This window comes from Gekko japonicus, unplaced genomic scaffold (genome assembly GCF_001447785.1).
Source record: "Gekko japonicus isolate JY-2015 unplaced genomic scaffold, Gekko_japonicus_V1.1 scaffold4495, whole genome shotgun sequence".
NCBI lineage: Eukaryota > Metazoa > Chordata > Lepidosauria > Squamata > Gekkonidae > Gekko > Gekko japonicus.
The window spans coordinates 13,169-36,256 of NW_015175505.1; the positions used below are offsets into that span (position 1 = coordinate 13,169).

The 23,088-nt window shown below is 48.6% G+C and overlaps 3 non-coding genes across 3 annotated transcripts; all 3 read left to right on the top strand.

The window, feature by feature from the left end:
- The first annotated feature begins 3,746 nt into the window (after positions 1–3,746).
- Positions 3,747–3,818, top strand: TRNAT-GGU. Its single transcript has one exon. It is a non-coding gene; the product is annotated as a tRNA-Thr (tRNA).
- Positions 3,819–3,884: 66 nt separating this feature from the next.
- Positions 3,885–3,956, top strand: TRNAT-GGU. Its single transcript has one exon. It is a non-coding gene; the product is annotated as a tRNA-Thr (tRNA).
- Positions 3,957–4,022: 66 nt separating this feature from the next.
- TRNAT-GGU lies at positions 4,023–4,094 on the top strand. The gene has a single exon. It is a non-coding gene; the product is annotated as a tRNA-Thr (tRNA).
- The last annotated feature ends 18,994 nt before the right edge of the window (positions 4,095–23,088 follow it).

The following is a 23,088-nucleotide window of genomic DNA, read 5'->3' on the forward strand; positions in this document are numbered from 1 at the left end:
ACTGGACTGTTTTGGACCAGGGGGTGGGGTGGGGCTCTGCAACTTACCTGGCTGCTTCTTGCTCTGACTGAGGGCTGCTGGGAGCAGGGGGTAGGGCTTGTTGCATGTGCCTGCCCTCTGGGCACTTTACTGCCGGAGCTCCGCTCCTGTGCGCTCCTGCAGGAAATGACCCCTGCTCCCAAGCCACAGTTTGACCACCCCTGCTCTAGGCTGATCCTGGACTGAGCAGGGGGTTAGACTAGATTTCCTCTATGGCTCTTTCCACCTCTGTGATTCTATAATTCTGTGAACTGCAAACTGAACTATATCAGAGGGCGAACCCAACAACTAAATGTCAGAGAGTGAGGTTATACATAATTCTAATAGCAACTCTTCAACATTTTGGGCAGACGTTCTGCTTAACAGGTTGCCTTTTATAAAGAACATGATGTCTTTAAAACAATCATTCACCTAGCTTACCTTCAGTCACACAGATTGTTCTGTTGTGGCAGCAGCTGTTGCCAAAGCAACGCATACCTCCCTGATTGGTCTTTCTTTCCCCAGCCACTGTTCTTTCTCTTTTCTCTCTCTTTCTCCCTGTCTTCCTTCCTTCCTTTCTCCCTCTCCTCCTTCCTTCCCCCTCCCTCACTTCCCCAACTATTTCCTTACTTTGTTTCTCTCTTTTTCTCTCTTTCCACCTCTTTCATTCTTTATGTCAGAGAGCGAGGTTATACATAATTCTAATAGCAACTCTTGAACATTTTGGGCAGAAGTTCTGCTTAACAGGTTGTCTTTTATAAAGAACATGTTGTTTTTAAAACAGTCATTCACCTAGCTTACCTTCAGTCACACGCTGAAGATTGTTGTGTTGTGGCAGCAGCTGTTGCCAAAGCAACGAGAACGAGCAGAGGAAATAAGACTTCTTCGGGATGCTGAGCACGGTAGAGGGAGAGGAGGAAACGCCATAATCGGGATATATAGAGGGATATAGGTAAATTTAAAGGTTCCCTTGCTCGAAAGCCAGTTGAGTCCGACTCTAGGGTTGCGGTGCTCATCTCCGTTTCCAAGCCGAAGACGTTTCCGTGGTCATGTGGCCGGCATGACTAAACACCAAGGTGCACGGAACACTGTTACCTTCCCACCGAAGTGGTACCTATTTATGCAAGGCCGTGAAAAAGAACGAGCAGAGTCGTTTGAGGAAATAAGACTTCTTCGTGAGGCTGAGCATGGTAGAGGGAGAGGAGGAAACACCATAATCGGGATATATACAGGGATATACGGGCAGATATATTGTGCAATTAATCGTTTCAGAGCGTAGCCGTGTCGATCTGCAGTAGGAGAGTCCGGTATCCCCTTAGAGACTAACAAGGTTTTTGGGATATGATGAGCTTTCGAAAGTCGAAGCTCCCTTTGCCAGAAGGTGGCGATTGGCCCGTGGCAGCTTCCAGTTTGGCTGCTTTGGTGTTGTGGTTAGAAATGCGGACTCTAATCTGGGAGAGCCGGGTTTGATTCCCTGCTCCTCCACGTGCAGCTGCTGGTGGAACCTTGGGTCAGTCACAAGTTCTCTCCGAGCTGTTCTCTCAAGGGCAGTCCTCTCAGAGCTCTCTCAGCCCCACCTACCTCACAAGGTGTCAGTTGTGGGGAAGAGAAGGGAAAGGAGTTGGTAAGCCGCTCTGAGACTCCGAGTGAAGGGTGGGGTATAAATCTAACTCTTCTTCTTCAACCTCCTCCTCCTCCTTCTTCTTCTTCCTCCTCTTCCTCCTTCACACAGAGACTTGCTCTCTGTGTGATACTCTGGATTTCCATAGTCTGGATTTCCAAGTCGACAGCTTCTCAATTTGCAATTATTCTCCTTTCTCGAAACTCAGGCCTGGATGGTGCACTTTGTTTTGATGCAGGGTAACATGACCCAGTCCTTTCTGCCACACTGAGATCCCATGATATCCCAAATAAAACATGTTGGGAGGCAGAGGGATTTTTAGACGAAATGAACAAAGAACAAGGGGATCTGCCTGAACCTACCTTTTTTGGACCTTTCAAAACATTTGGCCCAAGTAATTCCTGCTTTTTTAAGGGGAACAATAACTGGGAGAGGGGGAGTTGTCTTTAAAGTACGTCTCAGGCCTACACATACATACATTTTGTTGTTGTTCAGTCGCACAGTCGAGTCCGACTCTTCGCGACCTCATGGACCAGATCACGCCAGGCCTTCTGGTCTTCTGCCGTCCTCTGAAGTTTGCTCAACTTCATGTTCGTTGCATCGATGACACTGTCTACCCATCTCATCCTTTGCCGTCCCCGTCTTCTTTGACCTTCAATCTTTCCCAGCATCAGGGTCTTCTCCAGTGAGTGCTCCCTTCTCATTGGGTGGCCAAAGTGTTTGAGCTTCAGTTTCATTATCTGGCCTTCCAGGGAACAGTCAGGGTTGATTTCTTTTAGGATTGACTGATTAGATCTTCTTGCAGTCCAAGGGACTCTCAAGAGTCTTCTCCAGCACCATAGTTCAAAAGAATCTATTCTTCAGCGCTCGGCCTTCCTTATAGTCCAACTCTCGCAGCCATACATGACTATTGGGAATACCATTGCTTTGACCATGCGGACTTTTGTTGGCAGGGTGATGTTGGCAGGGTCATGCTATTTAGTTTCACCATCGCTTTCCTCCCAAGGAGCAGGCGTCTTTTAATTTCATGGCTGCTGTCACAGTCTGCGGTGATGTGGGATCCCAGGAACGTGAAGTCTGTCACTACTTCCACGACTTCCCCTTCTATTTGCCAAGGAGTGATGGGGCCGGATGCCATGATCTTAGTTTTTTTGATGTTGAGCTTCAAGCCCACTTTTGCGCTCTCCTCTTTTACCCTGAGCAAGAGGCTCTTAAGATCCTCTTCACTTTCTGCCATTAGACAGGTATCGTCTGCATACATAAACCTTTATTGGCATGTTAACAATCACAGAATGAATAAAACATCATATCCATAATATATCAAATCAGACAAACATAAAATTACATAAAATAAAACAGTGCTATCTAAAATCTGAAGTTTCCTTGAATTTTGAGAACTTCTGCAAGAAATTTGGCGTTAGTAATTTCAGGATCTGATTCATTCAGAAGAAACAGACATTTCAGTTTATTGCGCAAACATCTTTTAGGGTGGAGCAAGTTTGACAGCTCTGGTGTCTCGAGTGGTTATGATGCTGAACTGCAGACTGGAAGGTGGGTAGTTCAGCAGTTCGAGACCCGAGTGCCGCATGACGGAGTGAGCTCCCGTCCCTGTCCCCAGCTCCCACCAACCTAGCATTTCATTACAGTCTCTAAGGTGTAACTGGACTCGAATTTTGTTCCGAGGGAAGGGAGATTCAGAGGAGCTGAAGCAGAATTGTGTCCACACCTCCTCGCTAGTTTTATCGTATATCTAGCAGTGCTGTCTTATGATAAGCAGGGCAAAGAGGACACTCATAATATTCTGTGCAAAACTGGGCAATAAAAATTACAAGATGATGGGGAGCGCCTGATGTATGAGCTGCATTTTACCTGAATGACCTGGAAGCTCCTGGAAACTGGATCAGGGGATTCTAAACCTGGGAAGCAATTAGGATGAGTATCAGTTTGCACAAGTAAAGCATGCTGGGGAGGGGCCGTGGCTCAGTGGTAGAGCATCGGCTTGGCAGGCAGAAGGTCCCAGGTTCAATCCCTGGCATCTCCAGTTAAAAGGACCAGGCAGTAGGGGATGGGAAAGACCTCCGCCTGAGACCCTGCAGAGCTGTAAAGAGGGGCTGTGGCTCAGTGGAAGAGCCTCTGCTTGGTATGCAGAAGGTCCCAGGTTCAATCCCTGGCATCTCCAGTTAAAAGGACCAGGCAGTAGGGGATGGGAAAGACCTCCGCCTGAGACCCTGCAGAGCTGTAAAGAGGGGCTGTGGCTCAGTGGAAGAGCCTCTGCTTGGTATGCAGAAGGTCCCAGGTTCAATCCCTGGCATCTCCAGTTAAAAGGACCAGGCAGTAGGGGATGGGAAAGACCTCCGCCTGAGACCCTGCAGAGCTGTAAAGAGGGGCTGTGGCTCAGTGGAAGAGCCTCTGCTTGGTATGCAGAAGGTCCCAGGTTCAATCCCTGGCATCTCCAGTTAAAAGGACCAGGCAGTAGGGGATGGGAAAGACCTCCGCCTGAGACCCTGCAGAGCTGTAAAGAGGGGCTGTGGCTCAGTGGTAGAGCATCTGCTTGGCATGGAGAAGGTCCCAGGTTCAACCCCAGGTATCTCTGGTTAAAAAGGACCAGGCAGTAGGTGATGTGAAAGACCTCTGCCGGAGACCCTGGAGAGCAGCTACCAGTCTGAATAGACAATACTGAATTTCTTGGACCGATGGCCTGATTAAGGCAGCTTCATAAGGAGGATTTGTCGCTCAGTTGCAGAGCCTCTGCTTTGCATGCTGAAGGTCCCAGGTTCAATCTCTTCAGCATCTCCAGCTCAAAGGATGAGGCAGTAAGTGATGGGAAAGAAATCCACCTGAGACCCTGGAGAGCCACTGCCAATCTGCAATACTGAATTTGATGGGGTGAGGCCATCGCTCAGTGGAAGAGCCTCTGCTTGGCATTCAGAAGGTTCCAGGTTCAATCCCCGGCATCTCCAGTTAAAAAGGACCAGGCTGTAGGTGATGCAAAAGACCTCTGCCTGAGACCATGGAGAGCTGCTGCCAGTCTGAGAAGACAACATTGACCCTGATAGACCAAGGGTCTGATTCAGTATAAGGCAGCTTCATGTGATCAAGTCTACCATGGAAGGGGCCAGGGCTTACTGGTAGAGCCTCTGCTTGGCATACAGAAGGTCCCAGGTTCAATCCCCAGCATCTCCCATTAAAAGGACCAGGAAGTGGGTGATGGGAGAGACCTCCACCTGAGACCCTGGAGTGCTGCTGCCAGTCTGAGTAGACAATACTGACCTTGATGGACCGAGGGTCTGTGCGTTCATGCTAAGACGTACACACAAATCCTAATTAGGCATCATCAGTGCAATCTTATGCAGAGTTGCTCTGGTCTAATACCACTAACAGATGAGAAAGGATCTCTGGCCCAAAGTGAGCAGAACAGGGAGCTGAGTTCTGAATTCCCCACGCTTAGTCCCAGACTCTAACAAACTTTTCTTGCTTGGGTTCCACTTCGGTGTCATGGTTAGGACCACGAACTCTAATCCGGGAGAGCTGGGTTTCATTCCCCACTTTTCCACATGCAGCTGCTGGTGTGACCTTGGTTCAGTTACCAGTTCTCTCAGAGCTGTTCTCTTAAGAGCAGTTTCTTTCAGAGCTCTCTCAGCCCCACCAACCTCACAGAGTGTTTGCTGTGGAGAGGGGAAGGGGAAGGAGGTTGTATGCCGCTTTGAGACTCCGAGTGAAGGGTGGGGTATAAATCCAATCTCTTTCTCCTCCTCCTCCTCTTCTTCTCCTTTTTCTTCTCCTTCTTCTCGTCGTCCTCCTCCTTCACCTCCTTCTTCCTCTCTCCTCCTCTTCCTCTCTCCTCCTCTCCCTCCTCTTCCTCTTATTTTTCCTCTCCTCCTCCTCTTCTTCTTCTCATCCACTTTCTAATCCTCCTCCCCATCATCCTCATCCTCCTTCACCTGCTTCTTCCTCTCCTCCCCCTCCTCCTCCTCCTCTTCGTCTCCTTTTTCTTCTCCGTCTTCTCGTCATCCTCCTCCTTCACCTCCTTATTCCTCTCTCCTCCTCTTCCTCTTCTTCCTCTTCTTCTTCTTTTTCCTCTCCTCCTCCTCCACTTCTCATCCACTTTCTCATCCTCCTCCTCCCCATCATCCTCATCCTCCTTCACCTGCTTCCTCTCCTCCTCCTCCTCCTCTTCGCATCGACTTTCTCCTCCTCCTCCTCCCCATCATCCTCATCCTCCTTCACCTGCTTCCTCTCCTCCTCCTCCTCCTCTTCGCATCGACTTTCTCCTCCTCCTCCTCCCCATCATCCTCATCCTCCTTCACCTCCTTCTTCCCCTCCTCCCCCTCCTCCTTCTCCTTTTTCTTCTCCTTCTTCTCGTCATCCTCCTCCTTCACCTCCTTCTCCCTCTCTCCTCCTCTTCCTCTTCTTCCTCTTCTTCTTCTCATCCACTTTCTCCTCCTCCTCCCCATCATCCTCATCCTCCTTCACCTGCTTTTTCCTCTCCTTCTCCTCCTCCTCTTCTCCTCCTCCTCCTCCTTCTTCTTCATCATCCTTGGCCGGATTCACTTGGCTTCTGAGTGCCACAGCCCCCCACTGTCTCCATAGGATTCCAGACCAGCTTGAAGTGAGACCCAAGCTGCTCTCCTTCCTTCCCGCGGTCACGTTTTGGGCCCTCAGCCAGGAACCGAAGTGAGCCCGTGGATGTGCCGGTTGCTAGGGCTGGAACTTCTTGCCACCTTTGAGTAAACTCTCCAAGCTGGTGCCATCTGTCTGGAAATGCTGGGATGCGAAGCTGGCATAGTCTCTGGGCGCCAAGAGTCTGTGTATCCATTTATACACCTTCCTTCTCTCCTCCTCCCTCCTCCAGGCGTGCCTGGTCTTATCGAGGCTGCCGTTCACGCGGGCTTCATGAACTCGGGGCTGTGGCACCCTTTCGTCGTCACCACGATGAGGCGAGAAGGGAGGCATGTGAAAACTCCTCTGTCTCAGTGACCAGGCAAGAAAGTTGGCAGGGGGAACGCCAGTTATGTCAGTGCCATGAGACACGTTCTGGGCCTCCGCCGGGGGGTTTGATTCTCTGATGTTCACATCTGTCATTCGCTGTCCTCACAGAACAGCTTGAGAATTCTTTGCGGGGTTTGTTTGGATGCCGCATCTACCTCCACCCTGAATTCCCTCGCCTCCTAATAGCTGCTAGAGTTCCACAGCAATTGACTAACTTTGATGTTTGGTAGAACAAATTGAGAGTCCGGTGGCGCCTTTAAAACCAACAAGGTTTTATTCAAGGTGTGAGCTTTCATGGGCATGCACACTTTTTGAAGAAGTGTGCATGCTCACAAAAGCTCGTACTTTGAATAAAACTTTGTTGGTCTTAACGGTGCCACGGGACTCTAGGTATTTGGAATAGTGTGCGTGCAAATGAAAGCTCATACCTTGAAGAAAACTTTGTTGGTATTAAAGGTGCCACTGGATTCTAGGTATTTGAAAAAGTGCATGCCCACAAAAGCTCATACCAAGAAGAAGAAGAGGAGGAGGAGGAGGAGATTGGATTTATACCCCACCATTCACTCGGAGTCTCAGATTGGCTTACAAACTCCTTCCCCTTCCCCTCCCCACAACAGACACCCTGTGAGTTAGGTCGGGCTGAGAGAGCTCTGAGAGAACTGCTCTTGAGAGAACAGCTCTGACAGAACTATGGCTTTTCCAAGGTCATCCAGCAGCTGCAAATGGAGGCGTGGGGAATCAAATCTCCCAGATTTTGAACTCGATCTTGTTTCCTGATTGTCTTCAAGGGAAGCTCCATGTAGGGCACGCTACAGTAGTCCAGCCATACTCTGTGGAATCCTGACTGAAGAGGAGAGATAGGATTTATACCCCAGCCTTCACTACCCAAAGGAGTCTCAGAGCGGCTGACAATCTCCATTCCCTTCCCCTCCTCACAACAGACACCCTGTGAGGTAGGTGGGGCTGAGAGAGCTCTTTTGAGAACTGCTCTTGAGAGAACAGCTCTGAGAGAACTTGTGACTGACCCAAGGTCATACCAGCAGCCGCATGTGGAGGAGTGGGGAATCAAACCCCGTTCTCCCAGATTAGAGTCCGCACTCCTAAACACTACACCAAACTGACTGTGGTTGTTCTCTTGATTTCTCTATTCCATTCTACACGTCACTTCGACTAAAGTTTCCTGATGCCGGCCAAGATGGTATGGAGTATCTCTTTGATGTTTGCCTAGCCTCAACCAGACGTTCACCTAGCCTCAACCAGGGCCGGGGCTTTCTCATCCCTGGCCCCGGCCAGCTGGAACATGCTCCGGACTGAGATCACGGCCCTGTGGGACCTGCTACAGTTTTGCGGGGCCCGCAAAATGGAGCTGTTCTGCCAGGCCTTTGGCTGAGGCAATGGGCATCTACCAGCTGGCTGCCCTGTGGCTGGGGCAGGATGCTGCTGTTAACAAAGCCTTTATGGTTTGGGTTCGTCCCATTCATTCCCGGCTGTGGGAACTGAAAACGGAACATTCGCTGCACTGCCCGCTGTCACTGGTTTTAACCGGTTTTGTTGCGTTAATTTAATATCTGATATCTATTAATTGAATCATTTTAAGATCATACTGGAATTTATTGTTGTGACCTGCCCTGAGCTCATTTGTGGGAAGGGCGGGATAGAAATTGAAATAATAGACAGTCAGATTGAACAGAGGGCAAAGCTGGGATTGTCACTACAAACAGCAGATAGATAGATAGATAGATAGATAGATAGATAGATAGATAGATAGATAGATAGATAGATAGATAGATAGATAGATAGATAGATAGATAGGATGATAGATAGGATGATAGATAGATAGATAGGATGATAGATAGATAAGATGATAGATAGATAAGATGATAGATGATAGATAGATGATAGATAGATGATAGATAGATAGATAGATGATGGATGGATGGATGATGGATGGATAGATGATTAGAGAGAGAGATGGATGGATGGATGGATGGAGAGAGAGAGAGAAATGGATGGATGGATAGATAGAGAGAGATGGATGGATGGATAGAGAGATAGAGATATATGGATGGATGGATGGATGGATGGATGGATGGATGGATGGATGGATGGATGGATGGATGGATGGATGGATGGAGAGAGAGAGATGGATGGATGGATGGAGAGCGATATATATGGATGGATGGATGGATGGATGGAGAGAGAGAGAGAGAGAGAGAGAGAGAGGATGGAGAAACAGTTCTGGTTGGCTCGTGTCGGTTGCTTAAGAGATGCATCGGAAGCGGTCCAGGAAACTCTGGATGTGATGCCATTTTGTTTGTTTGCTTGCTTTTCTCTTCAGTGCATGATCGGGAAGGCGAGGTGAGGCGGACGCCCGCCACAGTTCCAGAAGCCAGTCACCTTCCCGTCCTGACGCCATTTGACTTGGGTAAGTCGATCCTCTTCTCCTAACAGAAGGGCTGCATTGAGCCGAGTCGGTGCACCGCAGCAGTAGTTGACGCTGCAGGAGTTGAGAGGGCGGGGTTCATCTCTATTTCTGAGCACCGCAACTCTTTGGTTCCACGTGTCATGGCATGACCCAGTTTTGGTTTTGCAATGTGGGAGACGCAAAGGGAAGGAGAACAAAATGACTTCTTGAGGAGACGGAGAGGGCATCTTCCAGACTGGACCTTTTCAGGATGCAGAGCTCGGGAAGGGGGTGTGTGTTCTGTTCACCCGTCCGTTTATCCCTCTTCATCCCCCTTGGTGGCCAGAATCGTCTCCCAGAGGAGCTCGCGGAGCATAAAATAAAACAAACAAACAAAAAAAGCAAATGACACCAAATGCAATACAAGTGTCCTCTGCGGAGTGGACTCTATGGTGGACCAGGTCCTCAAGATGACGGGGAAGTGTCTGAGTTCTTCTTGCATTCCTCGTGGTGTTCCCACCAATGGCAGAAGGAAACTAGAGGGATGGGGGGTTACATTGGGTCTGGATCAAGTCACAATGGCTATTTTTCAGTGTGTGTGTGTTTGTGTGTGTCAAGTGCGGTCAAGTAATGTCTGACATTTGTGAAAATCCTAGAGTGTCCGTGATGTCTATTCCCGGTTTTACTGGCAGCAACATCAATGCAATATCAGTCCATTCTCCCACATGCACCCCATCTCCTCCCACTGGCATTTCAGGTGTCGGTGAGCAGAGTGTAATTAACATGTGGGATTCACTGCTGCAGGAAGTGGTGGCAGCTACAAGCATAAACCACTTCTAGAAGGGACTGGAGAAACATATGGAAAAGAGGTCCATGAGCGGCTATTAGCCACAAGGCATAGATGGAACGTTCTGTCTGGGGCAGTGATGCTCTGTATTCTTGGTGCTTGGGGGGCAAGAACAGGAAGGCTTCTGGAGCTCTGGCCCCACTGGTGGATCTCCTGCTGGCACCTGGGTTTGTGCCACTGTGTGACACAGGGTGGTGGACTGGGTGGGCCATTGGCCTGATCCAACATGGCTTCTCTGATGTTCTTATGTCTGGGGCAGTGATGCTCTGTCTTCTTGGTGCTTGGGGGGGCCACAGTGGGAGGGCTTCTGGAGTTCTGGCCCTACTGGTGGGCCTCCTGGTGGCCCATGGAACATGGCTTCTCTTATTTTACGTTCTTAAAGTGCATGTTTCTCAGGAAACCTGGCAAACCTATTTAGGTGGCAGGATGAACTGCAGGCCTTCAAGTTACCAGGGAGCCACTTTTTTAAACTTAAAACCCAGATCCCTACAAGGAGAAAGCCTACACCACAGGGCAGAGCTGTGTTGTAATATTTTCCCCCAAATTCCTAGTTTTCTGATTGCAGAGTCTGGGGGTACAAACTGGAAGTGACATCACATGACATCACTTCCTGCTCCCGTTGGAGCATAGGTCCCAGCGGGATCTGGAACCTGATGAGCCGTAGGTTCAGGACAGACAAAAGGAAATATTATTTTACACAGAGAGTGATTCAACTGTGGAATTCGCTGCCAGAGGATATAGTGATGGTCACAGGAATAAACAGCTTTAAAAAGGGATTAGATAGATTCATGGAGGATAAGTCTATCAATGGCCATTAGCCATGGTGTCTGAGGGGAAGCTCCACATTCAGAGGCACTGATCCTTTGAATCCAAGGGCCAGGAGGCAACATCAGGGGAAGGCCTCGGCCTCTATGCCCTGTTGTTGGCCGTCCAGAGGAACTGGTTGGCCATTAAGTGAGACAGGATGCTGGACTAGATTCTACATTGGTCTGATCCAGCAGGGCCCTTCATTTAGACTCTTCATTTTGCCTTCAAGCATTAGGGTGAGCAAGGATTGCTGCCATTTGTTGCATTCTCTTTGCTGTTCATTGTGTTCTGTTTGCCCTCTCCTCGTGCCTTGAGACAGGCGTTGTTGGGGAGAGGGGGTTGTCCAAGGACAAACAGCCGGCGGGCCCTCCCGCCACTAGGCAATGAGAGAGATCTCCGTTACCGTCAGAACCCATCCTTCCTGACTCCCCTGCGACGCGCGGCCTGCCTCCCCGCGCTCCTTCTCTCCTGGAAGCTCGGAAGAGACAGGAGCAGGTTGTAGCTCGTACTGTACATACCAAATCCCCAACTCGAATCTGCGAGCTGTCAGTTCGATACAGGCGGTGCGTGAGACGGCAAACATCAGAGATGACTGGGCTCGGGCAATTTCCCCGGCACAACAGTCCTCCGGAGGAAACTAAAGGGATTTTTCGATGCAGAGCGGAATGTAGGTCCTTAATGAAAAAGCATTGAGACGATTCAAGCGGCCTCTTCTCCACGGCACGTCAGGAACGTGGCTGGGAAGTCACGTTGGGAGGACACCAATTGGGTTTTGTGTCGGTTAAAGGCCCTGTGATCTCTGGCAACAGCGGGGGGGGGGGATGTTATTATCCTTCCTAGGGTGAGATTCTAGGAGAGTCCTCCATTGAATGGCACAAAGCACAAAAAAACCCCCCGCTAGCTGAACTCACTTAAGGTGAACAAAAAAGAAGGTATAGAAATAATATTTTAATACCGAATTCAACAACACAATAACCATATAACTAGATCAAGCTAAGGTGTTCTTGCAAGAAACAACAATAGCGCAGAGAAGTAAAGTCCCAAAAATTTCAGTGTGTCTCACTCCTGTTGTATTATAATTCCATAGTCCAATTTGACACACATATGTCACATCATAGAGTAGACTCATATAGTTCCTGGAAAATCCATATAATCTTGGAATCCATAAACCATAGAGACACGTAATCCGGATGCAAGCTACCGCATTTTGAATAATTCTTCTTCAAAACCAATAAGCTACAGTGGGACTAAGTGCAAATTCAAGGCATACACAGATGAGGGTAAACAATCAGACAATATGTATCAATTGCATAGATACATAATACAAAAACACAGAGAAACTCACCCCAATCTCAATCGTAGCACATACAGAAGCCAGTTTATTCAATCGTCTCATATCAATGATCCAACAGCGCCTGGGTCGGCTTGTCTTGATGGTTGAGATCTAGTTTGGTGTAGTGGTTAAGTGCACGGACTCTAATCTGGGAGAACCGGCCTGTGATCTCTGGCAACAAGGGGGGGGGGTATGTTATTATCCTTCCTAGGGTGAGATTCTAGGAGAGTCCTACATTGAATGGTACAAAGCACACCAAAAAACGCTGGCTAAACTCACTAAAGGTGAACAAAAAAGAAGGTATAGAAATAATATTTTAATACCGAATTCAACAACACAATAACCATATAACTAGATCAAGCTAAGGTGTTCTTGCAAGAAACAACAATAGCGCAGAGAAGTAAAGTCCCAAAAATTTCAGTTGCTCTCGTTTCTCCATACGACACCTTCTGCCGCCACGATCAGCGTGATGGAGTGTGTTTGATGTGGAGGCGCCATCGGGAAGAGGAGTAATGATGGCTGATATTCATCATAGAGTAGACTCATATAGTTCCTGGAAAATCCATATAATCTTGGAATCCATAAACCATAGAGACACGTAATCCGGATGCAAGCTGCCGCATTTCGAATAATTCTTCTTCAAAACCAATATGCTACAGTGGGACTAAGTGCAAATTCAAGGCATACACAGATGAGAATAAACAATCAGACAATATGTATCAATTGCATAGATACATAATACAAAAACACAGAGAAACTCACCCCAATCTCAATCGTAGCACATACAGAAGCCAGTTTATTCAATCGTCTCATATCAATGATCCAACAGCGCCTGGGTCGGCTTGTCTTGATGGTTGAGATCTAGTTTGGTGTAGTGGTTAAGTGCACGGACTCTAATCTGGGAGAACCGGGTTTGATTCCCCACTCTTCCACTTGCACCTAGCTGGATGACCTTGGGCAAGCCGTAGTTCTGATAAGAGCTGTCCTTGAAAAAGAACAGTTTCTGTCAAGAGCTCTCTCAGCCCCACCTAACTCACAGGGTGTCTGTTGTGGGGTGGGGAAGGGAAAGGAGTTTGTAAGCTGCTCTGAGACTCCTTTGGGTAGTGAAGGGCGGGGTATAAATCCAATCTCTTCTTCTTCTCTTCTAGTTCAACTCATTGTTGAGTTGATAGGAAAGCCATGTGGTTGCTCTCCTCCACTGGAACAGCTGGGAAACATCTTCTTGCCTTGCTGGCATTCTCACGGATGTCCCCTCCCAGTCATTTTTCACGCTCTCGTTTCTCCACACGACACCTTCTGCCGCCACGATCAGCATGATGGAGTGTGTTTGATGTGCAGGCACCATCGGGAAGAGGAGTAATGATGGCTGATCATCTCTGTACTTCATCATCATAATATTTAGCAGATGGCGGGATTCTTGGGATAGTCCGTTCCACTCGTCTGGGTGTGCGTCTGCTCATTTCGGGTCATGCCCTAATTGTGCCAGCCCAGCCCATAGCAAAGGGGTGATCGCATATGAGAGGAGCGAGTGGAGGATTCCAGCTCAGCAAAATGACACAGATGGGGACGGACGGACGTGCAGAGGCGTTCAGATGGCTATGCCATTGCTTTCCTGTTGTGGAGGAGGAGAAGTAAGTGCATTGGCAGAGTAGACGACGATGACCTTTACTTAGCTTTGCAAAAGGACTACAGTTGTGTTGTAGCTCAAGAGGACCTTCTGGGGCAGTCATGTGGACCATTAAGGTCAGGGAGAGTTCTTGTCTGCCTGAGCGATATTTTGTTTTTTATTCTTAGGGGGCACCAGGATTGTTGCCAGCAATGACATAATTTGGGATAGTGTGGAGGTAGGGTTGCCAACTCCTTTGGGGGAAATACCTGGAGATTTTAGGAGTGGGGCTTGGGGCGGGTGGGGTTGGGAGGGACCTCCACAGTATTTCACGCCATACAGTCCACCCACCAAGACAGCCATTTCCTCTAAGAGAACAGATCCCTGCCATCGGAAGAACAGTTGTAATCCTAAAGATCTCCAGCTCTCACCTGGAAGGTGGCAATCCTGGAACTGTATCAGCATATGTGGGGAAAACATTTCCCTTTCTTATTATGGGGAGGGTCAGAGAGCCCTTTTGCAGAGACGAGGGGACCATTTCTCTGTGTTTGTCCAGGAATCCTGAGGATTTATCTCGGGAGAGATCCCTAAGCCGATCCTTCCCTGAATCGAAGCTCCCAGGGTTCCCTGGGAGAGGGACTGGACTGTTAAACCGGTTTCCGATTGTGCTGGAGACGTGCCCTGTGTCACTGAAATGAGAGACGATGGAGGAAAGAAAGACATCAGAGCGAACGGGAGGCCGAGAGTTCCAGCCGCGCGGTCAAGGGAGGAGGGAGAGGGCTCATTTACAGAAACGTGTCTACCTAGGGATCACTCATCATTGTGTAGGTCAACACTTTATTGGCGAGCAAACAGTATCAGTTGTCAGGTGGAGAAAACATCTCGTCCGCCAATAACTTCATTTTTTCCCGAGCTATCTGCTCACTCGGCGAGAAGATAAAAATCAATGTCGGGAAGATGATTTCTTCTCTTAGGCAAGGCAGACTTTGGGACTCCATCCCATCTTAGGAGCTCTGTAGGTAGAGTTGCCAGGCACCGACAGGAGGGTTATGGGGCAGAGGCAGAGTCCCTTGGCTACTTACTGGAAATCCTGACCATAGAGTTCCTGAAAATTCCCAGAGCTACCTGGAAGTGACAAGGATAGCTCTAGCAATCACCTGGAGCTCTGTGGTGATCTTAACATAGAGTTCCCGGCAATTCCTAGAGCTGTCTGGCAGTGACGAGGGTAGCTGTAGCAATCACCAGAAACTCTATGGCAATCTTACCATAGTGCTCCTGGTGATTCCTAGAGCTACATCAAGAGGACCTTCTGGGGCGGTCATGTGGACCATTGGGGTCAGGGAGAGTTCTTGTCTGCCTGAGCGATGCTTTGTTTTTCATGCTTAGGGGGCACCAGGATTGTTGCCCGCAATGACATAATTTGGAATAGTGTGGAGCTAGGGTTGCCAACTCCTTTGGGGAAAATACCTGGAGATTTTAGGAGTGGGGCTTGGGGCGGGTGGGGTTGGGAGGGACCTCCACAGTATTTCACGCCATACAGTCCACCCACCAAGACAGCCATTTCCTCTAAGAGAACAGATCCCTGCCATCGGAAGAACAGTTGTAATCCTAAAGATCTCCAGCTCTCACCTGGAAGTTGGCAATCCTGAAACTGTATAAGCATATGTGGGGAAAATATGTCCCTGTCTTATTATGGGGAGGGTCGGAGAGCCCTTTTGCAGAGATGAGGGAACCATTTCTCTGCGTCTGTCCAGGAATCCTGAGGATTTATCTCGGGAGAGATCCCTAAGCCGATCCTTCCGTGAATCGAAGCTCCCAGGGTTCCCTGGGAGAGGGACTGGACTGTTAAACCGGTTTCCGATTGTGCTGGAGACGTGCCCTGTGTCACTGAAATGAGAGACGATGGAGGAAAGAAAGACATCAGAGCGAACGGGAGGCCGAGAGTTCCAGCCGCGCGGTCAAGGGAGGAGGGAGAGGGCTCATTTACAGAAACGTGTCTACCTAGGGATCACTCATCATTGTGTAGGTCAACACTTTATTGGCGAGCAAACAGTATCAGTTGTCAGGTGGAGAAAACATCTCGTCCGCCAATAACTTCATTTTTTCCCGAGCTATCTGCTCACTCGGCGAGAAGATAAAAATCAATGTCGGGAAGATGATTTCTTCTCTTAGGCAAGGCAGACTTTGGGACTCCATCCCATCTTAGGAGCTCTGTAGGTAGAGTTGCCAGGCACCGACAGGAGGGTTATGGGGCAGAGGCAGAGTCCCTTGGCTACTTACTGGAAATCCTGACCATAGAGTTCCTGAAAATTCCCAGAGCTACCTGGAAGTGACAAGGATAGCTCTAGCAATCACCTGGAGCTCTGTGGTGATCTTAACATAGAGTTCCCGGCAATTCCTAGAGCTGTCTGGCAGTGACGAGGGTAGCTGTAGCAATCACCAGAAACTCTATGGCAATCTTACCATAGTGCTCCTGGTGATTCCTAGAGCTACACCTCTGCTTCTCACATGCCTTGAAAGTCCCTTGCTGGGGTCACTGTAGGTGGTTGTGACTTGATGGCACATGCATACTTATGTATTAAAAGTTTGTTGCAAATATTACCTCACGATAATGCCTGTGAAGGGCTTGGAAGCCGCATACAAATTCTGACTTCTGTTTTTGTTCGGCAAACAGCACCAAGACAGGTCCCCTCAAATACACAACGGTACTACAGTGGCTAAAAAGGCATTTACTAAAACCCACGGCAATGCATTCCAGTCCACCGATATTCCAGCTACTAAAGAAAACTAGGCAACATAAAAAAAAAGAAAGGCTGTGGAGAAACATTAAGTGGACACACCTGTGAGATGTCTACGGTTGCCAGCCTTGAGGTGGGACCTGGACATCTCCTGCTATTGCATCTGATCTCCGGACTACAAGCATCAGTTCTCTTGGAGCGAACGGCTGCTTTGGAAGGTGGTTTCCATGGCGCTGAAGTCCCTCCCCTCCCCAAACCCCGCCCTCCTCAGGCTCAACCCCCAACATCTCCACCTATTTCCCAACCCAGATATGACCACCCTGTAGATGTCTCTGGGGTGGCCATTCCATAATAGACACTGTAGCACAGAAAACACAGTGATAAATTGGGGCTGGGAAGACTTGAGTTCAAATTCCCCCTTTGCCGTCAAGCTCACTAGGTAACCTCAGCCCAGTTCTCCACTCTCCAATGATCTCATAGGATAATTTTGGAATGAGATAAAGTGGAAGAAGGGAGAATTACTCTGAGCTCCAGGGAGGAAAGGCAGGACAAAAAAAATGCAATAGAGAGGCAGGTGATCCTGGTGCCACCACTGAGAAGGCTGGATTCCAGTCCATCTAAAAGCACCTAAATTGAATAACTTTCCTGAAGATGATAGAATCATAGAGCTGGAAGGACCCACAGAGGCCATCTAGTCAAACCCCCTATGCAAGGCAGTATCTGCCCAGAGCAAGTGTTTGTCCGGCTGCTGCTTGAAGACTGGCAGTGAGGGGGAGCTCACCACCTCCGTAGGCAGCCGATTCCACTGCTCAACTAGTCTTATTGTAAAAAAGAAAATAAATCCTAACATCCACCCGGTACCTTTTCACCCATGATTTAATCACATTATTTTGAGTCCCATCCAATGCTCCTGCTAAGCTGCGGAGTCTTGTGAGTGTCGGACTCACAGCAAACAATGAAACACACTCTTGCAGGAAGGTTTTATTTTATTGAAGCCATGAAGTACTTAGAACAGATTCTCTGTTCAGAATAACACAAGGTGCTTGAGACAGGTATAATAAAGCAAGTTTAAAATAACATGGGTCAATAGATATGCTTCCCGCGCCCGCCCTGAGGACTCATTGCACACCCAAACCCTGAGAAAGCAACGGTTGTAGCTGATTAAACAACTATTCTATTCTCACACTACTGTTCATTATAGACCAAGCAAAAAGCCTCCAAACGCGAACCACCTGTAGCCTTGGCAGATAAGGTTCCTTCAAAGCACTGCTAGCGTACATGGAAAGGAATGCAGTTGAAGATGAACGCATGAGGGTGAGGGGGGACATGCGCGCAAGAGTCTAAGCCAGTCCAGGGAAGGAGAGAGGGGTGTGTGGACACATCTCATATGCACGGAAAAGACATATTGGCAGCTTGCTGACAGTGAGCAAGAATCCTGCTTTGTGAGCGACTGGCATGAAAGTTGATCAGTGAGCGAATTGGCTGCTGCGTCAACGGGTTTGCTCTGGAGCCCTCCTTCCTGAGCTACGACAAATATGTGTGAGCCGGAGGCTAAAAAAGTGTGAGCGAGCTCACACTAGCTCAGCTTAGGGGGAACACCGGTCCTATGCTGCCCTCCTCTAAGCAACAAGAGAGCAATTATGCCTTCCTACTTCAAGAGAGCAATCATGCTTTTCACCTTCTCTTCTGCAGACTGAACATTCGAAAATTCCTCAGCCTTCCCCCATAGGGCTCGGCTCGGTCTGCAGGCTCCCGATTGTCCTTATCGCTCTCTTCTTCACCCGCTCCATTCTGCCCGTCTCCTTTTTGAAAATGAGGCCTCCAGAACTCGGCCTGACCAATGTGGTGTACGGCGGGACTGAATTCCTAAAGTGGCACATAGAAGCAGAAGGAGGGCAAGGGCAGAGACAGGGGCTTTTAATTCCCCAGTGACTGCCACTCCCGAAGATTCAGGTTTAATGTAGCCGAGACTGAAAATCACCCAACATCTCTTTCCCCTCTGCCAATTGGTCAGTGAACTCCCGTCTCCAAAGAGGAAGATAGTTATCTCGCTCGCTCAGCCCGGAATGTCACTTTAATGTTAAACGAGAGGAAAGAACCGGCGTGGAGACGAGCACGAGGCGGCTGCGGCTGCAGTGGATTCTCCGTTTGGCCTGTGTGCCGATCCTTTCTGGTTAATTACACCCCGGCATGGACAAAGGCGAGAAGGAAGATTGTTAAGAAACGCTTTTTAAATATATATATATGTATCTTTCATGAAATATTCAGGACATTCCACCGCTTTTAAACACACACACGCAATTCGGAATAATTGCACCTGCCAGACTGTTTCTTTTATTTCCCCTTTGAAAGGAGAGGATTAATCAAAGAGTCCTGTGAGCAGAGAAAAGTGGATCGGGGTCTCGTCATCACTTCCTTCAATGGTTTTCAAGAAGCTACATTGCCAGTTGGCTCGAGGGGGCGTCCGATATTGGACACTGAATGCAACAGTATGAATGGACTCACCTTTCTAAGATCATTTTTTTTAAAAAAACCAACACCTTGTTCTGCACATTATCTTATAGCAAACGTATGTCTGCATGCAGCCCAACAGAGAGGTCAAAAGTGGTATAACCCTGGCATAGGTTTAGACCTCACTGAGAATTGGAGATGTGTTCCTCGGTTCATTTAATTTTCGGTTCATTCATGTATATGTCTGTCGGGTGTTTCTGGCTCTCCATTTTACACTGACGGGCTGCATCCACACATCACTGGATATTGCACAGCGTTGTGCAATAGCCATCATTGCTGTTGCACATTTGTGCAACGGCAATCATTTTTAACTCGGTTATCCTGTGTGGGCAAGCCAGTCCACTTGCAAGTGATTGTTTTAGAAGTGACATGAGCGATCCTGAGCTCCCTGGAGGAATTGCAGATTTTTTAAAAAATGCTGTACAGCTTCTCCTCAGTATTTGATGTATTAATTTCCTGTGGGAACCGATCCAGCCCAATTTTACGGCAATGCAGCGGTGTACTGATTTTGGGCGCACACTATTCCCCTCCCTTCCTGGCGCAGTCCACGAGACTCTCTTACGCTGTGGAAGGGGCAGAGGCGGGATCTCCTTTTTAAATGAATTAATCAAAGACAACGGTGTTGGCTCGAGCGTTTGATTTAAAGCGGCTCTTTTTTTTTGCGAGCATATGTGTAATATGATTTCTTATCGTAGCCTCCTCTGCCGCGTGCCCCTGCCAATGGGAACCGTTCCGGCTCCCTGCCACATCCTGGTGAGACGAGGCCGAGTGCTCTTTTCATCTGAAAATAAAAACAAGCAGGAACAAAGAAGACAATAATATTGACTTTCATCATTGATATTCTCATTTATCTCGGCAATAATTAGCAATTCTGTTGCCACAAAGGCATAGCTCATAATCTCATTGTTGCTGGGGTTTTTTCCCTGGGAGCTTATTAATGTGAGCGCAGACAATGGGCTTTGTTGGGAACCGAGCTGGGGGAGGGGGGTGAACATAAGAACATAAGAGACGCCAATGTTGGATCAGGCCAAAGGCCCATCCAGTCCAACACTCTGTGTCACACAGTGGCCAGAAATACCAGTGCCATCAGGAGGTCCAGCAGTGGGGCCAGGACATTAGAAGCCCTCCCACTGTTGACCCCCCCCAAGCACCAAGAAGACAGAGCATCACTTGCCCCAGAGCCCCTAGCTATACCTTGTGGCTAATAGCCACTGATGGACCTCTGCTCCATATGCTTATCTAATTCCCTTTTGAAGCCGTCCATGCTTGTAGCACCCACCACTTCCTGTGGCAGTGAATTCCATGTGTTAATCACTCTTTGGGTGAAGAAGTACTTCCTTTTATCCGTTCTAACCTGACCGCTCTGCAGTTTCATGGAGTGCCCACGAGTTCTTGTATTGTGAGAAAGGGAGAAAAGTACCTCTTTCTTTACCTGCTCTTTCCCATGCATAATCTTATAAACCTCGATCATGTCACCCCTCAGTCGTCTTTTCTCCAAGCTAAAGAGCCCTAAGCGCTTTAACCTTTCCTCATAGGGAAAGTGTTCCAACCCTTTTATCATTCGAGTTGCCCTTTTCTGCACTTTTTCCAAGTGTGCCTGAATGGGGAGGGGGGAGGTTGAGAGGGGAGTGGGGAGCAGGGGCGGTGAACTCCAGGCAATGGGAAGAAGAGGAGGACAAAAGGGCAGCCATGATTCAAAACCCCGGCGAGAGTTATTTTATTCGCTTCATCTATATCCCGCGTTTCACCACAATGGGGACCGAAAGCAGCCTCTAACATTCCTCTGTTTTATCCCCACAACAACCCTGTGAGGTAGGTTAGGCTGAGAGTTTGTGGCTGGCCAAAGATTTTTTTTCCCCCTTTTCATTTCATTCTTTGAAAAAGAGGTGCGGGAACAGTGTGTGACTGCAATAAAGAAGGCCAATGCTATGCTGGGGATTATTAGGAAGGGTACATCCGAGAGTTCTGAAAGAACTCAATTGTGAACTTGTGGATCTCCTGACAAACCAGTCCTCCACATGCAGCTGCTGGTGTGACCTTGGGTCAGTCACAAGTTCTCTCGGAGCTGTTCTCTCAAGAGCAGTTCTCGAAAGAGCTCTCTCAGCCCCACCTACCTCACAGGGAGTCTGTTATTGTTATTGTGGGGAGGGGAAGGGAAAGGAGACTGTAAGCTGCTCTGAGACTCCTTTGGGTAGTGAAGGGCAGGGTATACATCCAATCCCTTCTTCTTCTACATCACACTGGGTCAAAAAAGAGGAAAGACAGATTGGGGGATATTGGGGGAGGGACACAGGGAGAACCAGAATGCATAGCAACAGGGGATTATCTGGCGGGCACTTGGTAAATGCACTCCCCTCCTCAATTCCAAACTGCCACCAGGCCATCACACCATGCTCTGGAGTGGCTGCTCTTTTCCGTTTTCTGCGCGTATTTGAGCATGCACACAAAAGCAGGCAACAGCAAAAGCCGTTCCATGACATTTCTGGTCAATGGTGGACACATTGCCGTTCTGACACCGGAGCGGTGCTTGGAGGGGTACCCCAGGAGATGGTGTTGCAGGAGACAGGCATGGGATCCTGAGCATATACCGGGCACCAAGCCCAGAAGAGTTCATCGATGATCTGAACAGGCACACATTATGCTCTGAGTTCAAGCTCTTGTGCGACACGTAGCTCCATTGCAGCAAACCACTCCCTGAAGCAAGAATCGCTGTTTACTGGCAACAGAAGCACCCCATTTCAGTACCGGGTTCAGCACTTGCTTGAGCAGAATTGCTCAGATGGCTGTGGCTGGGAGAAGGAGCATCTGCTTGGCATGCAGGAGGTCCCAAGTTCAATTCCCGGTCTCTCCAGTGAAAAGAATCAGGTGGTGGGTGATGTGAAAGACCTCTGTCTTCTGCCTTACTCTTGAATTGGACAGAACAGCCAAAAAGCATTCATAGGATCCACCAAAACCACCCTAAAACACAATGTTCCCGTATCTGTAGGCCTCCTTAGAGCAGGGGTCACCGACGTGGTGCCTGCCAACCCTTTTCCTGCTTATTTTAGAAAGTGGGTGGGGCTTTTGCCCAGCAAGGTTTCTGATTGGGCCATGGAGATTCGATTGGTTGTTCAGATTTTTTTAAAAAAACAATGTCGCTTTGGTGGCATCTGCCACCACAGCACGAAGACTCGGTGACTTCAGGTAAGCTGCAGTGGATATTTTGTGGCTGGACATTTTGTGCCTGTGCCAATCACACTGTGCCAGGATTCCAAAGGTGCCCAACGGGCTCAAAAAGGTTAGGAACCCCTGCCAAACACGGCTTCACAGGAAAGAACAAGAGGGGATGCGTGAGCAAAGAACCTGAGGATGATTCAGCAGTCATAGGTAATTATGAATTCCTGGGAGCCCAACCAATCAGGGGCGGCTTTTTGATGTGGGTATATCTGGTCCTCACCTCTGCACTCAGCTAGCAATCGCTGCATGCCACCCAATGAATTAGGAAGCAGAGGTTCAGAAAGGTTTTGGTTCTTCAGGTTCCAAATGTGGCTTCACAGGAAAGAACATGAAGGGACATGTGAGTGAAAAACCTGAGGATGATTCGGCGGTCATAGGTAATTATGGATTCCTGGGAGCCCAACCGATCAGGGGTGGATTTTTGATGTCAGTACATCAGGTCCTAGCCTCTGCACTTAGCCAGCCATCTCTGCATGCCGCCCAACCAATTAGGAAGCAGAAGTTCAGAAAGGTTTTGGTTCTTCCCGTGCTTGGGGAAAGATGACCCTCCAGAATATTAGTCGGCTGCATTTTTCTGCGCTGGTCTGAACACCCCCCTCCCCGCCCTCTTCGAAATTAGTTAGGCACCTTGTTAAGAGTGCTCACACACACACACACACACACACACACACACACACCGTCACACCATTAAACTTGGAGAGCTTCCTGATCAATGAAAGATGGTTTTCCGGTACACAAAGTCCCGAGAATTATCAATTCCAGAGAAACTGCTGTCACGGCAGCTGCGGGGGGAAACCTGCAGAGGAGTGAATGCAAATGCAAGGCAGTGTTTTTATTAGGATTTTAAATGAGTTTAGGGCTGTTTAGAATTACAATATGATCAGAGCCAGGGAAGGCTTATAAAATCAGCGCAAGTTCATATATTATACAATAAACGTGCCAGAACCCATGACTCTGAGCTGAGCACGTCTTGGTAGAAAAACAGGGGAGAGATGAGC